The sequence below is a fragment of the Mus caroli genome, chromosome 8 (genome assembly GCF_900094665.2).
Source record: "Mus caroli chromosome 8, CAROLI_EIJ_v1.1, whole genome shotgun sequence".
NCBI classification, from domain to species: Eukaryota; Metazoa; Chordata; class Mammalia; order Rodentia; family Muridae; genus Mus; species Mus caroli.
In genome coordinates this window covers 70,026,910-70,043,809 of record NC_034577.1, presented here as the reverse complement: position 1 = coordinate 70,043,809, position 16,900 = coordinate 70,026,910, and the positions used below count along the sequence as shown (strand labels likewise).

At 43.3% G+C, this 16,900-nt stretch overlaps 1 pseudogene; it reads right to left on the bottom strand.

Moving 5' to 3' along the window:
• Positions 1-1,086: 1,086 nt before the first annotated feature.
• LOC110300696 lies at positions 1,087-1,503 on the bottom strand (annotated as a pseudogene).
• Positions 1,504-16,900: the final 15,397 nt, after the last annotated feature.

The window sequence follows — 16,900 nt, the reverse complement described above, 5'->3', positions numbered from 1 at the left end:
TTTTAGAATACTTCATATTTACAAAGGTGCATTTCATATGAACATCCTAAAGTGCTATATGAAGATCATTTCATTTATCCTTATAACACCTCTGGAAGAGAGAGTTGTCCACAGCGCTCTCCTTTACCACCAGCATATCCCATATTGAAAGAAAAGTGCACAAAGGCCCAACACAGATAGTTTCTTGATGACCAGGCCAGGATTCATGCTGGGCTGCAGAATGCACTGCTAAGTGGCCTATGATGGGTGAGGTGTTCCCACAGGGTTGGAGGATGGTTGTCTGTCCAGGGGGAAATACTTACTCAAGGGCAGCACAATTGGGGCAGGGAAGAGAGACAACAGAACTAGTTGCTGTGATAAGGTTCTTCCTGTCCAGTTCTCTCTTTATCCAGTTCCCCAGTTTTCAGTCTCTTCTGGAAGGAAAAAGGCGAAAGGAAAGATTGGTCCTGGAAGTTTGAAAGAGGCGGTCATGTGGATCTCTGTGAGTTCGAGGCCAACCTGGTCATTCAGAAATATATTCAGTAAACCTTTGCTCCATTTTTGACCTCAGTAGCTAGAGGCAGAAGAGCAAGTGAGTGTCAACTCTATGGTCCTGGAAACCTTGGAATTTTGAAAGCACCTTGTTGTCATTGAGCAGGTAAGGGAAGTTGTTGGTCAGCTTTCTGCTCTTATCAGATCTCACAAATAAATGACAGGAAAGGTGGGTAGGAAGGGGGAAGGAAGGGAGGGAAGTTGGTCAAGAAGTTTTGAGATACCAAGAGCTCTTTGAGATGACCTCAGATCATCTACTGATGGAGTTGGGTAATTGTGTTTCTCACATTCCTTTTAAAGTAACTAAGATTCAGGAGGACAAAACAAAAAACCAAAACAACAACAACAACAACAACAAACCAACTTCCTAAAGGTCACATAGCAAGGAAAATAAACTATAGGATCTGGATCCCGCCCAGAGCTTTCTAACCTAAGAACAAGAATATTTACTAAATGTGCAAATGAAAACGGAGTCACCACTTGCTTGCATTCTTGTCTTCTGCACTATGTCATTTATTGGTGGGATCTGATAAGATCAAAAAGCTGACAAATAACTTTTTTTTTTAGACCAAGTCTTGATTTTTATTACTTAAAAAATTTGCATATCTATTTTGCTTTCTGACTCTGTGCTTGTGCCTTCAACACTTTCACGATTTTCTGCTCCTCAATAAGGAAAGCCCGCTTGATCCTGTCGTGGACACACTTGGCACACATGGACCCACCATAGGCCCTGCTGACGTGCTTCTTTGTCTTAGACAATCTCATAAGGACTTTGGATTGCACAGCATGAACCCCTCGAAGTCTGCCTAGGCACAGGCCACATGCGGATTTAGGAGCTTTCCCAACCTTCTTGGTGTAGAGGTAAACAATCCTGTTGCCAGGGGTTCGAGTCAGCCTAGTTTTGTTAGAGGCTGTGTTGTAGGAAAGCCTACGGCAGTATGTCAAACGCTGGACCATCCTGAGTGCCTCTGAGCACCGTCCCCAGAAGAGGAAAAGGGACAAATAACTTCTTTACCCATATAAGAGTCAATGAATGTTATCCCCAACTCAAATAGTATAACACAAAGAGTGTTTTATCCTGCAGAAGTCCAGCATGCTGGGGTCTCCCATTACCAAGATAGACAACCAAGTGAGCTCCAAGGCCTGATTTAAAGCACATTAGAGGAGAATTCTGGGAGAGGTGACCTTTATCTTAATCTGTTGGGTCCATCTCTATGGACATTCCAGAACCATTACTGAGGGGTAGAAACTGTTGCTGAAGAAGTCTGGAAGTTACTGTTGACCCATTGTCCTTGCCTCAGGCCAGGTAGCAGGACAGCTTCTGATGACAGAGCAGTTTCTGACTAGCTGCCTTGAAGCTTGGGTTTTTTTTTTCTAGTAACTGACTTGCCCAGTTCTTAAGCCTAAACTTCTTCTTCTTTTTTAAATTTATTTATTATATGTAAGTACACTGTAGCTGTCTTCAGATGCACCAGAAGAGGGCATCAGAATTTCATTATGGGTGGTTGTGAGCCACCATGTGGTTGCTGGGATTTGAACTTCGAACCTTCGGAAGAGCAATTGGGTGCTCTTACCTACTGAGCCATCTCACCAGCCCAGGCCTAAACTTCTAAACTACCAATTTGAAGCCTGTCATTGAGTCAGCCTTGCCTTCTCACCTGCTCTGTAACAACAAAGTACTTTCAAATTTCAAAGGTTTCCAGGACCATAGTATTGACATATTCCTTGCTCTTCTGCCTCTAGCTACTGAGGTCAATCATAAAACACGACATCACTTTTCAAGTGGATCTCTGGCATCTCTGTGACCACCAGCATGCCTTCTGTATCACTTTTTTTTGACCAGTTAACTCAGTTGAAGCCAAGTCGCAGGTGCTTAACTTACAGTGAGTCAGCAGCTCTTGGCCTATTGGACTATATGGTGCTTTGAATTGGAGTGGTCCCCAAAGGCTCATAAACTTGAATGCTTATTCAACAGGGAGTAGAACTCTTTGATAGGATTAGAAGGATTAGGAGGTTAAGAGGTGTGACCTTGTTGGAAGAAGTGTGTCTCTAGGGTGGACTTTGAGGTTTTCAAAAACCCAACACCCCCAGGCCAGTGTTTTTCTCTGCCTCTGCCTCCTCTCTCTCCCTGTCCCCCTCCCTCCCTCTCTCCCTCTCTCTTTGCATACAGATCAGGATGTAGTTCTCAGCAATTGCTTCAGCACCTGCCTGCATGCCACCATGGTCCCCACTATGACAATGGACTAAACCTCTGCGACTGTAAGCAAGCCTACAATTAACTGCTTTCTTTCATAAGAGTTGCTTTGGTAATGGTGTCTCCTCACAGCAATAGAACTAAGACAAACTGATTCCAGGATCTTTGGCATAAAACAGTAGCCACCCTAGAATCAATCTGGATCTTCAGATTCGTCCATCTTAAAGGACGGAGGACTTGGGATTTTGTACTTGAGGGTACACTCCATAGTGGCAGAGGAGGCACAGTGGTGGCAGTGGCTTCAGACTGTGATGACAGGAGCATGAAGCTGCTTGCTCATAATGGGGGGGGGGGGCGTGCAGAAACAGAGAGTAATGTTTCTCAGGTTGACTTTTCTCTCTAACCCCCTCCCCTTTTCTATGCTAGAGCACTACCCATTGGATATCCACAATCAAGTTGTCCTCCTTCCCCTAGTTAAAGGGGGAAACCTGGGAATGCCTTCATAGACACATCCAAAGACATGCTTCACTAATGCCTTGCGCAGCTCTTTTTATTCTTATTTATTATTTTTATTCTTATTTATGTTTCTGTGGCAAACACTTTACCAACAAGATCATTCCTCAGGTCCCCATTACACCTTCATTAATCCAATCAAATTAATAAGGACAAGCAACCATCACACAAGGCCCCCATCAAGGCTGAGTATTTACAAACACTTCAATAGACATGAGAAGATCAATGACTGACCACTGTGCAGGACCAGGTATGCTAGACTCATCACTAAGACAGCTGTGACGTCCAAGGAATGCTCTGGGGATATAACATCAGATGAAGCCCACCTCAGAACCTGGCCTTCCACTCCTTAGATCTTCTACAAGGAAACATCTCTACACGCCAGGCATGATTTCCACTGTGTGCCATTGTCTTCTCTTTTCTACACGGAATAACACCTCATTGCTTAATTTTAGTTTTAGTCTCTCTAGTTAAATCAACAAAAGAAAACACACACACACACACACACACAATAGTCTGCCAAGTTGGACTTTGCCTTTTAACTTTAACAAGAACTTTAAATTTGATAAAGTGAATTCTTAAATTCTGTTGTTTTCATATGTGTGTGTACACATGTATATGTCTTGGAATATGAGTGTGGAGAACAATGAGTGTTTTCCTCAACTGCTTTCCACAGAGGGCTTCTTATTCTAATGCCATCTTTAAAACTGATGTAGAAGTGAAATTGGAATATTCTTAGTCTTGTATTCCTTTCATCAAGGTGAAGCATCTTTGGAAAATATTACTGAATTCAATGTTTCTCATTTTAAAAACTCTACCACTTGCTTATATATCAGAGTTACAATTTCATTTTTGTATTCTTAAAATTGTATCAAGTAAAAGCTATATTTAAAATGTTTTAAGTAAGCAGTGGTGATGTATACCATTGGTCCCAGGACTTGGAAGGCAGAGGCAGATTGCAAGGCCAGCCTGGTCTACAGAGTGAGTTCCAGGGACATCCAGAGCTACACAGAGAAACTCTGTCTAGAAAAAATACCAAAAATATTTAAAATGTTTTAATTAATTTCTATATACACTGGTGCATGTGCATGTACACAGGTGTGTATGTGTGTGTGTGTGTGTGAGTGGGTAGGTGGATGCACGTTTGTACGCCATAATGTATAATAGGTGGAGGTCAGAGGAACTACTGCAGGAGTTGTTCTCTCTGTTCACTTTGTGGTGAGATTGAAATTATGTCATCTTAGCCTGTTGAGCCTGAGCCCAGGTTATATTTGATATACTATGATTACCTTACAGTTATGTAAATCCAAATCCATGTGACTTTATTTGCTCTTTATAGTCTAGTAGAATATATAGGCCAGGCATTACTGTCTCTATTTTAGTGAAAGGAAACTCAAGGTTTCTTGAAGACCTTGGCCACATTTTCTAAGATTAGCAGCGGGTGAAAACCAAATAGATAGCTAGGTATGATGTATTATTCCCATTATCCAAACACATGAGGGGCTTAGAAAAGGGTCCCAAGTTCAAGACCAGCCTGGGTTAGACAGTGAACACCACGAAAACAACCTTTTCATTCCTAATAGGAAATGTCCACAGGTGTGGTACAACACTCCTTTTCTTGTAAGAAGGAATTGTGTGGGATACAATAGCTTTAAGCTGATGAAGCAATTTGATAGGCTATTTGTTTGGTTTTGGTTTTGAGACAAGGTGTCACAAAGCCCAGGCTGTATAGCAGAAGATGACTTTGAACTTCTGATCTTCCTGCCTCTACTTCTGAAGTGCAAAGATTTCGAGTGTGTACCATCACCCCCAGTCTCCAGTGCTGGGGATTCAATGGACATGTGTGCTGCATGCCTACCTGATGCTGGAGGAAGTCAGGAGAGGCCATCAGATTCCCTGTAAGTGGCATCACAGAGAGCTGTGAGCTGCCTGATGTTGGTGCTTGGAACAGAACCTGAGTCCTCTGCAAGAGCAGCCAGTCAGCCAGTGCTCTGAACTGCCGAGCTGGCTTTTTAGCCCCTGTCATTTGTATTTTAAAACTGAGTGAAATGTGCTTTCAGTAACGGCATTTCTAAAGTTATGCCAACTGTCCAAGGAGAACCATAGCCAGCAGCTCCCAGGGCCACAGCCAGGAACCACTTCTAGTTCATAGAGCCCAGAACTTTCTACACTCCAGGAAGCAGAGAAAAATGGCTGCATTTTGCCAGTGTTGTTTCTGATCTTCACCTGCTCTGATGTTTGCTTCCAGCAGCTGAAAGCAGCACAAGAATGCATTCAAAAACCACTGTGTAGGTGTGTGCCTTGATTTGTGTTGGGAAGTTGGAAGAAAAAGGTTTAGAGCTTTGCATTTCAGCTTGTGATATTCTCATCTTTTAGACCCTGAAAGAAAAAAGAGATTACGTATCAAACAAATACAATATCATTAATGCATTGTACTGATACATGATACCTATAGTCTGTAATTTTTATTAAAAATGTTGATTCAAGTTAACATATCAAATCATTCAGGTGCTATCTCACAGGAACACTGAGGTTGACTTCTGGAGAACATAGTCCTTAGCACGTATTTCCCCTGATAGAAGTTTGGGGTTTGAAATGATGTCATCTTAGCCTGTTACTCTTCGTTACTAGATTTTACTCTCAGACTATAGCCGAAGCCCTGAACCACAGGTTAGACAACACCAACTGTATTATTTGGCATCAATCACCTACTTTCTGTCTTCAAATTAGACAAAGACAGTAATCCACCTACTCTGGCCATTGCCACAAAAAGCCTTTCTAAAGAGGCACTGGATATTTTTAAAAGCCTGCTACTGTGATGAGGTGATCCTTGTTATAAATAGCTCTTCGTCTCTATGTCTGATAAAACAATCTTGGGATACAGATGAAGTGTACCCCTTTAAAATAAATCTCTCATCCAGCAGCTCTGTGTACTCAGGGAAGTGAGCCCCATGTGAAACACCCGAGAATAATCACTGTACACAGAACCATCCCCAGCAAGCTGTAGACTCATGTCTGGCTGGTAATTTAATGGCACTTCCAGGCTTAAACAAAGGTGTCTTAAAATAGTGAAATAGTCTTAAACACTGGATCACTTTGGAAATTGCCCTGTTCTGCTCTTGCCAGTTACAGAAGCTTGTATTGGGATGCTGACAGGCGCTGGCTCAAGCAGAAGTTGGTGTCACTTGGTTCAGTTTTTTTTTTTTTAAGGGTTTTTCGAGACTCTCTGTGTAGTCCTGGCTGTCCTGGAACTCACTTTGTAGACCAGGCTGGCCTCGAACTCAGAAATCTACTTGCCTCTGCCTCCCAAGTGCTGGGATTAAAGGGGTGCACCACCACGCCTGGCTTGGTTCAGATTCTTAACATTACCCCACACAAGCAACCAATTTATGTTCAATTCAAAGTTTTTTTCATTTCTGGGAGGAGCGTTGCAAGGGTGATGAACAGAACCCCCCTTTCCAGTTCTTTTCTTTTTTCTTTTGCTTCCTACTTTTATTTCCACCCTCTTTATACACAGTTCCCAACACCCTTCAGGATGATCAAATCTCAGTAGGGGTTTTATTTTCATGAGAAAAATAGCCAGTGGGCACATGTTCATGTTAGGCGGGCAATTTCATGACTCCGTTTAAAGAAGCAGCTTTGCAAAGTTTGGGTAATTCAGCAAGAGGTTTACATGATGTGGCGTCCCTTGCACCTGGGATGGGCGGTTAGACGGAGCAATCCTTCCTGCTGCACGAGTGCTGGGCTCTTCACTTTAATCCCTGCTCTTAGGGTCACAGAGGCAGCATAGTATGGTTGCCTTAGCTTTCCTTCTGGTCACAGTTCCTTCAACAGTGAGTCATCATCCCACACGGGATCGTATAACTGGGTTGGGATAATTGGCCAACAGTAAAAGGATTGTGACGGTATGACAACTGAATGTAATTCAAAATCAAATGCATAAGGACTCTGAGCCATTTCTGGCAGCCCTTGCCTGTCGTGTCTTTAACAACTTCACTGCAGCCTTGATTCTCAACATACAATATGCAGGCTTCACATGGCTAACAACACTACCTGAAAAGACCAGCTTTGACCGAGGCTATGCCACTTTAGGAATTACAGTGTGTTTACTGTACATGTAAAATCTCATGCCTCACTATTTTCTGAACATTCATTCTGTGAAAAGCCATGAAAGTTGCCTCTGCATACCTACAGCACAGCTTGCTTCACTTTTCCTCCCCTCCAACCCCTTTCTCCTCAGCGCACACCCAGTTTCTTTAGCCCATAAATACCCTTAAGTCTTTATCTTGGTGGGGTGAAGCTGAGGCTCGTCTTTGTCTCTGTGTGGTGTGTCTTGCAAATGCACTGGTTTCTGCAGTACTCATTGCTTGAGTACGAGGCTTCAGTCTTGAGTAGGCAGCGGTGGCATGCTTGAGTAATCAGGTACAGACGAGTAGCATTCTTAATTTTCAAAGAAAGAATCTGTGGCTGTTGCCAACATTGTTGCATATTTCTCTCTTTCTCATGCATGTGCATGGTGTACACATGATTACGTTTGTGCACGTGTGCGTGTGTGTGTGTGTGTGCATGAACATGTGAAGACCAGAAGTTGACATCTGATGTCTCCCTTGTTATTTTTGAAGCAGGGTCTGTCACTGAACCTAGAACTCACAGATTCTGTTAGATTGGCTGTCTGCCGAGCTCCAGTGATTCCCCCTATCTCTGCCCCTCAAGTGCTGAGGTTACAGGCATTCAGTGCCACTTTTACATGGGTGGTAGGAATCTGAACTCAGGCCCTTATTCTTGTCTGGCAAGTCCTTTAGTAACTGAGCTATCTCCTGAACCCCCAGTGGAATCATGGAATTTCAGTGAAAGACTGTAATCTATCTTCTCCAGGAGCAGACTTGGGAATTGTGCTGCGGTACCAATAACTCACCAGTAGGAGAAGGTATCTTAAAGAATCAGTACCGCTGTATCTCTGGTCCCACTCTCCCCTACAAATGAGAGCACAAGTATTTTTGAAAGCTCTAAAATTCATTGTTGTCGATGTTCTCCTAAATGTCTACCTATCTAGTCAAGACCTAAGCCAAAGAAGCAATTTATTTATAAAACCTTTTTGTGTGGGTTATGCCTTTAGTTGTGGAAGGACTACTTGACTCTGAGACTTTTATCTATTGCATGGTGCTGAGCATACAACTGGTTAGCTTTTTAGTAGCTTAAAGGGTTATTTTAGTGATGAACTTTGATATAGATCTTTTTCTTGGCAGTAGTTTACAGTGACTTGCACAGCAAGTCTGTTTTCCCTGGAGGCCTATTTCCCTGCCTTTAACTGTTCCAGCTGTGGGTGCTGGAGAATCACTTTGAGGCACAGCTGCTGGGTTAGTGACTTTTTTTTTTTTTTTTTTTTTTGACATAAGAGAATCTAAAGACCTCTAAGAGACATCTTCTCTGGGTCTTCTAGGCTAATATTTTAATCTAAAACATTTGAGTTAAATGTTCTCTAAAGGCAAATGTTTTCTGATGTTAAAAAGAATATTCCCTCTGCATATCCAGAAAGCTATACAGGTGACCACAATAGTAAGTAGTGTTTGGCTCATATATTTCCTTACACACACACACACACACACACACACACTTCTATGTCTTTCAACAGTATAGGTCTCAAAAAGAAAAAAAAAATGTCCTAACATTAGAGTAAAGGTTAATTAGGGGAGCTTAGTGTCCTGGTTTATAAAACTCATTTTATTAAATTTATGTCCCATATTTTCACCACAGCATATTGCTTTCTGTACTTAAAAATCCAGGCACAAGGATATGAAATTATTTTCTCCCTCCACCATTGGCTTCAGGGGACAGGGTCCTGATTTCACCAGGGTCTTTGGTCTTCCTGCCCTTTTGTGCCTTATTCAAAAGTTTCAGCAAATTTGACCTTTCAGAAGATACAATTTCCTGTTAGCCTTATACTGTGCATCTCTGCTTACATGTTAGGGCTCCGTTCAGAGGTAGGAAGTTGCAGAATGGGGCTTAGGTGCCGAAGCAATATCAAGCAGAATTTTGCTGCCTGCATATTTTACAGCCAGGACAATTTCCTGGTTTGAGTCTTAGCATCTAATTCTTATTTTGGGGTCAGGAGTTGCATTCTGGAATGGCTTTCTTCTGCACTGTCTATGAACTAGTTCTAGCCTGAATATTATCTGGCTAATTCTATAAAATGTTTCAGTCTCCATCATTAAATTATGTCGCTGAAAGGGGAAGATGAGTAAGTAAATAAATCGAAACAAAACGAAAACCAAACAGCATAATTCAGAAGACTGAGTTATCTTGTGGGAGGGGGATTGTCTACACTGATAGCATGCAGGCAGGCATTAGTCCTCCCCCCTTTCTGCTGGGTTGGCTCAGCAGAGGACAGACAGCAGAGGAATTTTATGCATCCTTTTTGAAGAGTGATGTTCTTAATCGGGGTCTCATTATGTAGACCTGGAACTCACTCTGTAGACCAGGCTGGCCTCGATTTCAGAGATTCACTTGCCTCTGCCTCCCAAGTGCTTCAATTAAAGGTGTGTACCCCTAGGCCTGGCTTCATTTATAATTTTTGAACTATGTTTCAAAGTTACATTTGTTAGGTTGTCGGTCGCTCATAATGTATTTCTCAATACCAACGTGGTTAAAACTAGAGGCCCAATTGAAATATGGATATTTGGAACAACCCACATCTAGTAAAATAAGCAAAATGGAATATGTAGGACTTTAAACAATTTCAGTGACCAGAGGTAATAAGAACCCTCTGAGGAAATGCAATGGCCATGGACAGGTGAAGTGTGTGCACACCCATCATGCCCCTAGGCCATGGACAGGTGAAGTGTCGGGTCCTCCCCTTAGCTTCCTTTGTTGAACTAGTTCAGTGTTCAGGAAGGACTGAGTCTTTGGAAAGACATCAGGGTGTGTCTCATGACTTGTTTGCATAACCAGGAGGTAATTCCGAAGGAAGGTGGCAGGAAGCCAGAAGGGTCCTGTGTTGCTAGGTACATTATCCGTGAGGAGTATGTGTAGTGACGTCAAATGGAGAGCCAGGTTGCTAAGCCATTCCTATTGTCTGCTTTCCTCAGTTCTTCCGTGTACTCCTTTCTATGACGTGTTTGCTGTCTCACCAGAGGCCCTAAAAGGCAAGTGCAAGTGACCACTAATGGAAATCTCCACATTTGTGAACCAAGTAGATCTTTCATCTTGGTGAATTAACTTGTGTCCTATTTTACATCAGTCACACACAGCTGAATAATGGAAGTTCAAAACAGTATGTATAATGTGTTGTTTAGCTTTAGGAGACTGGATAGCTTGAAAGAGAGCAGACCTGTGGCTCCACCCTGTTCCTCTTCAACATCCATTGCCCACTTGTGTCCAGAAGCCTCAAAATGACATTATTTCCCTGAAAATTCAGACACATTAAGAGAAGCAGTGTAAGAGACAGAACCAGGAAAGGAGAGAGGAATTGGAAGGGGTGAGGAGAAAGATCCTTCTGGCTACTGGGTTGGAAGAGCAAAGAAGGGGGAAAAGGATTTATCTAGTGAATATTTATTTGTTCATGTCGTATACCAAGAACAATTAAAAATGGCTTGATTTTTAAAAAGAGATGAAGAGAAGGAGTCATTATTCTCAAGTTTATATCCTAGTGGGGAGGAATATAAAGCAAGCAAATAAAGATTGTCTATGGAGGTAATAACCTGAAGCCATGCCCCACAGTGCGGACCTGGCTGGTCTGCTTCTGGTTTCTGTATGTAGGAAGATGGCTTGAGCCCACAGTTCAATAGTGAGACACTGTCTTTTTTAATTATTAATTAAGTCTTTGACAGCTTTACAATGTAAATGATGTATTCTGGTTGCTCTCTGCCATCTTTCTTATCTTTCCCCCCACCCTTGTCAATCCCTTCCCCCAAACCCTTTTTCTACATTCTTTCCTTGGATCGTTTGCTTGCTTTGTTTTGTTATGCATCCATGGGACTGTCTCTCTGACCATAAGTTTGGAACTATTCATGGGAGCCTGCTGGGCTCACAACTATGGACAGTGGTAACTCTACCCCCAATCCATCAGTGGCAGGAAAGGGTAGAGACACACAAGCCTCTCCTGATCCATGACTTGACAGGGCCAGTCTTGTGCAAGCCCACTGTGTGTGATATAGTAGCTGTGAAGTCATGACTGCAATGGCTACATCATTCCAGAACATTGCATTTTTCAGCAGGCTCTTAACATTCTTTTTTCCTTTTTTCTTTTTCTTTCTTCCTTTCTTTTTTTTTTCCTTTTTTTTTTTTTTTTTTTCGATACAGGGTTTCTCTGTGTAGCCCTGGCTGTCCTGGAACTCACTCTGTAGACCAGGCTGGCCTCGAAGTCAGAAATCTGCCTGCCTCTGCCTCCCAATTGCTGGGATTAAAGGCGTGCGCCACCACCACCCGGTAACTCTTATCATTCTCAACAACGTCTCTTCCTTGATCATGTTCGATGGGCCTAAGAAAGAGCTGATGAGACCATGCATTTTTTTTCAAACTTATTCTTTGTGAATTTCACATCACGCACCACAATTCCACTCACCCCATCGCCCCACCATATCCACCCTCCATTGCTACAACCCCCAACTTCCCAAAGAAAACATCTCTCCATGGAAGCTGCAGTGTGTCTCGGTGTGTGCCACAGTTCACCCTTTGGCCCAAATAGCTTTACTTGCAAATGTCCCTTGAAATGAGGATTGGTCTGGTTTGAGGCCTCTGGTTTCTGTTTCATCATCAATACTGAATGCTCACTGGGAGTGCTCTCAGATAGACTGTTGTTGCCCTGTGTCATGGAGGTCCTGCGGCTTTGGATCAGCAGGACTGGCCCCTTTCACATGCTCCAGCAGTTCTTAGTTAGGGTAGGTGTTGTGGTGGGACCTGGACCTGGGTGGTAGCTAAGTTGATCAGCCTGCCAGCTCTCCTGAACCCTCACATCCAAGTCAGGAGACCTTGTCTTTCAAAAGGAGAGAAATACTCTGCTATCAGTGGTGGCGCACACCTTTAATCCCAGCACTGGGAGGCAGAGGCAGGCGGATCTCTGTGTTTGAGGCCAGCCTAGTCTACAGAGTGAGTTCCAGGACAGCCAGGACTACACAGAGAAACTCTGTTTCAAAAAACAAACAAAACCAAGCAAACAAAAATGCCCCTTCCCCACCCTCCAAAAATACAAATAAAGGATATTTATTTTTTCCTCTTTTTTAAAAATTAGATATTTTCTTTATTTACATTTCAAATGTTATTCCCTTTCTTGGTTTCCCCTCCNCCCCCCCCCATCCCTTCTCCCCTCCCTCTGCTTACCAACCCACCCACTCCTGCTTCCTGGCTCTGGCAGGGTACTACACTGGGACATAGAACCTTCACAGGACCAAGGGCCTCTTCTCTCATTGATGACCGACAAGGCCATTCTCTGTTGCATATACAGCTAGAGCCATGGGTCCCTCCACGTGTACTCTTTGGTTGGTGGTTTAGTCCCTGGGCGCTCGGGGGGTACTGGTTATTTCATATTGTTGTTACTCCTTTGGGGCTGCAAACCTCTTCAGCTCCTTGGGTCTTTTCTCTAGTTCCTCCATTGGGGACCCTGTGCTCAGTCCAATGGTTGGCTGAGAGCACCCACCTCTGTATTTGTCAGGCACTGGCAGAGCCTCTCAGGAGACAGCTATATCAGGCTCCTATCAACAAGCACCTGTTGGCATCCACAATTGTGTCTGGGTTTGGTGACTGTGTGTGGGATGAATCCCCAGGTGGGGCAGTCTCTGGATGGCCTTTCCTTCAGTCTCTGCTCCACAATTTGTCTCTGTATCTCCTCCAATGGGTATTATGTTCTCCCTTCTATGAAGGACCAAAGTATCCACACTTTGATCTTCCTTCTTCTTGAGCTTCATGTGGTCTGTGAATTATAGCTTAGGTGATCCAAGCTTCTGGGTTAATATACATTTATCAGTAAGTACATACCATGTGTGTTCTTTTGTGATTGGGTTACCTCACTCAGGATGATATTTTCTAGTTCTATCCATTTGCCTAAGAATTTCATAAATTCATTATTTTAAATAGCTGAGTAGTATTCCATTGTATAAATGTACCACATTTTCTGTATCCATTCCTCTGTTGAGTGACATCTGGGTTCTTTCCAGCTTCTGGCTATTATAAATAAGGCTGCTATGAACATAGTGTAGCATGTGTCCTTATTAGTTTTGGAGCATCTTCTGGGTATATGCCCAGGAATGGTATTGCTGTGTCCTTATCAGCAGTTAAGAGTACTGACTACTCTTCTGGAAGATATGAGCTCAAATCCCAGCAACTACATGGTGGCTCACAACCATACATAATGAGATCTTAAGCCCTCTTCTGGTGTCTGAAGACAGCTACAGTGTACTTACGTATAATAAATAAATCTTTTTAAAAAAGAAAGAAAGAAAAGAAAAGGAAAAGAAAGGCCTCTAAGACGCAGGGTATGTAATAGATGCTTGTGTCTCCAGTGGTGTTGGGTTTGTTGGCAGGGCACAACTTTACACAATGTGAAGGGATGAGCTGGTTCATTTTATGTCAACTTGATACAAGCTGGAGTCATTGGAGAGGAGGGAGCATTGATTGAGAAAATATCTCCATATGAGTGAGCTATAGAAAAGGCCGATAGGAGAGTTTTTAATTAGTGATTGATGGGAGAGGGCCTAGCCCATTGTGGGTGGTTCCATCTCTGGGATGCTAGTACTGGCTTCTATAAGAAAGCAGGCTGAACAGCCATGAGAAGTAAGCCAGTGTCCCCTGCATGGTCTCTGAATCAGCTCCTGCCTCCAAGTTCCTGCCATGTTTGAGTTCCTGCCCTGACTTTCTTCAGTGATGGACTGTGCAGACTGTGGAAGTATAAGTCAAATAAGCCCTTTCCTTCCCAATTTGCCTTTGGTCATGGTGTTTTATTGAACCAATAGTAACCCTAATTAAGACAGCATCACAGGATGAAGTGAGTTGGAAGACCCTGGAGTCAGAGCATAGTCGGTGAGTTGGAGCAGAAAGGAGCCCAGGCAAAGAGAGAAAGGAAGAGAGGTGAAATGAAGCTATGTGGTAGTGGCCAGATAATGCTGGCTTTCGAGTGACTCTGAGAGCTAGGTGAACATATCCTTGAACCTATAGAGATAGGATCTTATCTTGAGTCAGGACAGGAGCCAGAGGGAAGTTATGAGGCTTTGGGGGTGGTTCAGCCAAGAAACACTGATGGCTTGAAGAAAGTAAGAACTGCTGGCTGCTGAGAATCAGTCTATACATTTTTTGAAGTGAGAACAAGCAAGATTCCTAGATGAATTAGATGTGGTTATCAGGAAAGAAGGATCAGAGGGTGAAATACTCTACTTTCATGTATGCTTAGGAGTGTCAAATTATAAATGAAATGAGTGGGGGAGAACTCAGTAAACTGGGGTGATGGCATTATATCCATCACAAAATGGGGCAAGGATGGCTGAGTGGTGATGGTGCACACCTTTAATCCCAGCACTCAGGAGGTAGAGGCAGGCATAGCTCAATGAGTTCTGGGACAGTCAGGGTTACACATAGAAACCTTGTCTCCAAAACATCATCATCATCATCAGCAGCAGCAGCAGCAGCAGTAGCAGTGGCAGTAGCAACAGCAGCAACAGCAGCAACAGCAAGAGCAACAGCAGCAACAGCAGCAACAATAACAACAATAACAGTAGTAGTAGTATAGTAGTAGTAGTAGTAGTAGTTTTTAAAAATTGGTCAAGGAACATACATGAAAGGCAGGATCCTAAGTTGTCTGGGATATTACACACATGAGACATCCATCATTACTTTGTATGGTGCTAAAGCGGGAGGTTGATTATATGTGTTTAGAGTCCTAAAGGGAGGTATGGAATATAGGTCAACATTTGGAGGCTATGCCGGTAGGAGTCATTTAAGGTCAAGTAATAGAATTAGATCATCCAAAGAATGGATGGGTATAAAGGAGTGGTCTGAGCACTGAATACTTTGAGGCTTTTGAGTGTGAACGTCTGCTATGTAGAAGGAACTAGCAAGGACATGGCAGGAGGAACTAGGGAGGCCAAAAAGAGGCAATCAGAGGCAGCACTTGAAAGTGACTTATCAAGATACATGCTGCTCATAATGGAGGAGACAAGCCATGGATGTTACCGTTAGTGTCCATAAGGTACACAAGCTTCGCTGGAACTGATTCCAGAACTCCAGGGCAGGAGTTCAGAGAGCAAGTGTGACCCAGAGCTGTGAAGGGTTTTGTTATAAAAGAAAGCAGAGGAATCATATAGTACTTAGAAACGTATATGCAGCAGAGAAGACAAACAAATTTGAGTGAAGGGGAGTGGGGGTGACATGGGGACTGTCATATCCTAGAAGTTCCCCTCAAAGGAGCAGAGAGTTTGTTCAGTGTGGGGAAGGGAAGACAAGCTACATACTCACTGGGGGAGGGCATGAGGGTGGTCCATCTGAGCACCTTTGACTTCTTAGTGAAATCGAGACTTAGGTCATTGTGGTGAGAGTAAAAAGAACTAGAGTAAAGACAAAGACAAAATTCAGAAGAAGAAAGAAAGGAAGGGAGGAAGAAGGGAAGGAAAGAAAGGAGAGGGGAGAGGGAGGGAGGGAGGAAGGGAGGGAGGGAGGGAGGGAGGGAGGGAGGAAGGAAGGAAGAAAACCCTTCTGGGGAAGAAGGGAGAATGTATTTAGCATAGCAAAACTCTCTTTTCCCTGTCAGGCCTTACTTGTCAATAAGCAAAGGATAGCTTTTCTTTCAGCAAATTTCAACAATTCAGGCATGGGTGGGGAGGGGTGGAAGTTTGGACTTAAATAGAAACAAATAAATTTCGGGGTTGGAAGAGGAAGAACTGAAGTGGGATCTGCTGTAGCGATCACCGTATTGAACTGTAGAGACTTAACTGCAGAGAGTTAAAGGAGGATACAAGTGGAGGATACAAGTGTTTCTCCCGTGGTGATCAGAGTGAGCTCTCCAGTTGGAGGGTGGTGGGAGTGTATGTAGTTGACATTGTCATTATAAGGAAGGTGTTACCATGAATAATGACAAGACCTAGAGTATGACTATGGAGCAGGTTGGGATGGAATGACAAGCAAGATCACAGCAGGAGAGGACATCAGGAGTCTGCCATGTGAGACTCTTGCAAGGATCTTCTCAGTGGTATTGAGATAGTCAATAATTAGATCAGCATTGGAGAGGCTGACTATAGGTTGTGCTTGTGGGTATTTGAAGAATGGGAAGAAGTGACAATGACATCAGTACACTTGATAATAGAAAGAAAGTGCCGTGGCACGTGGAAGAGCATCTGAGCTCGCAAGTTTAGGGAACAAGAAGGGAGGTGGTGACTGGCAGTGACTCATGGCTGCGAGACTGAGACTCATTCACAGAGGTATTGTACTGTAAAGAAGACATGGAGGCTACATGGACTTTTGATGATAGAGCATTTCTGAGGACACAGTGAGGCACCTACATGGTAGGGAAATGTATGAGACTGGATCAGGCAAAGGGAGACAGTGATGTGTGGGGATGCACCCTACAATAAGGACACAACAAGGAGTGGTAACTATGACTTCTCTCTCTCTCTTTTAAAAGATTTATTTATTATTATACACAAGTACACTGTAGCTGCCTTCAGTCACACCAGAAGAGGGCGT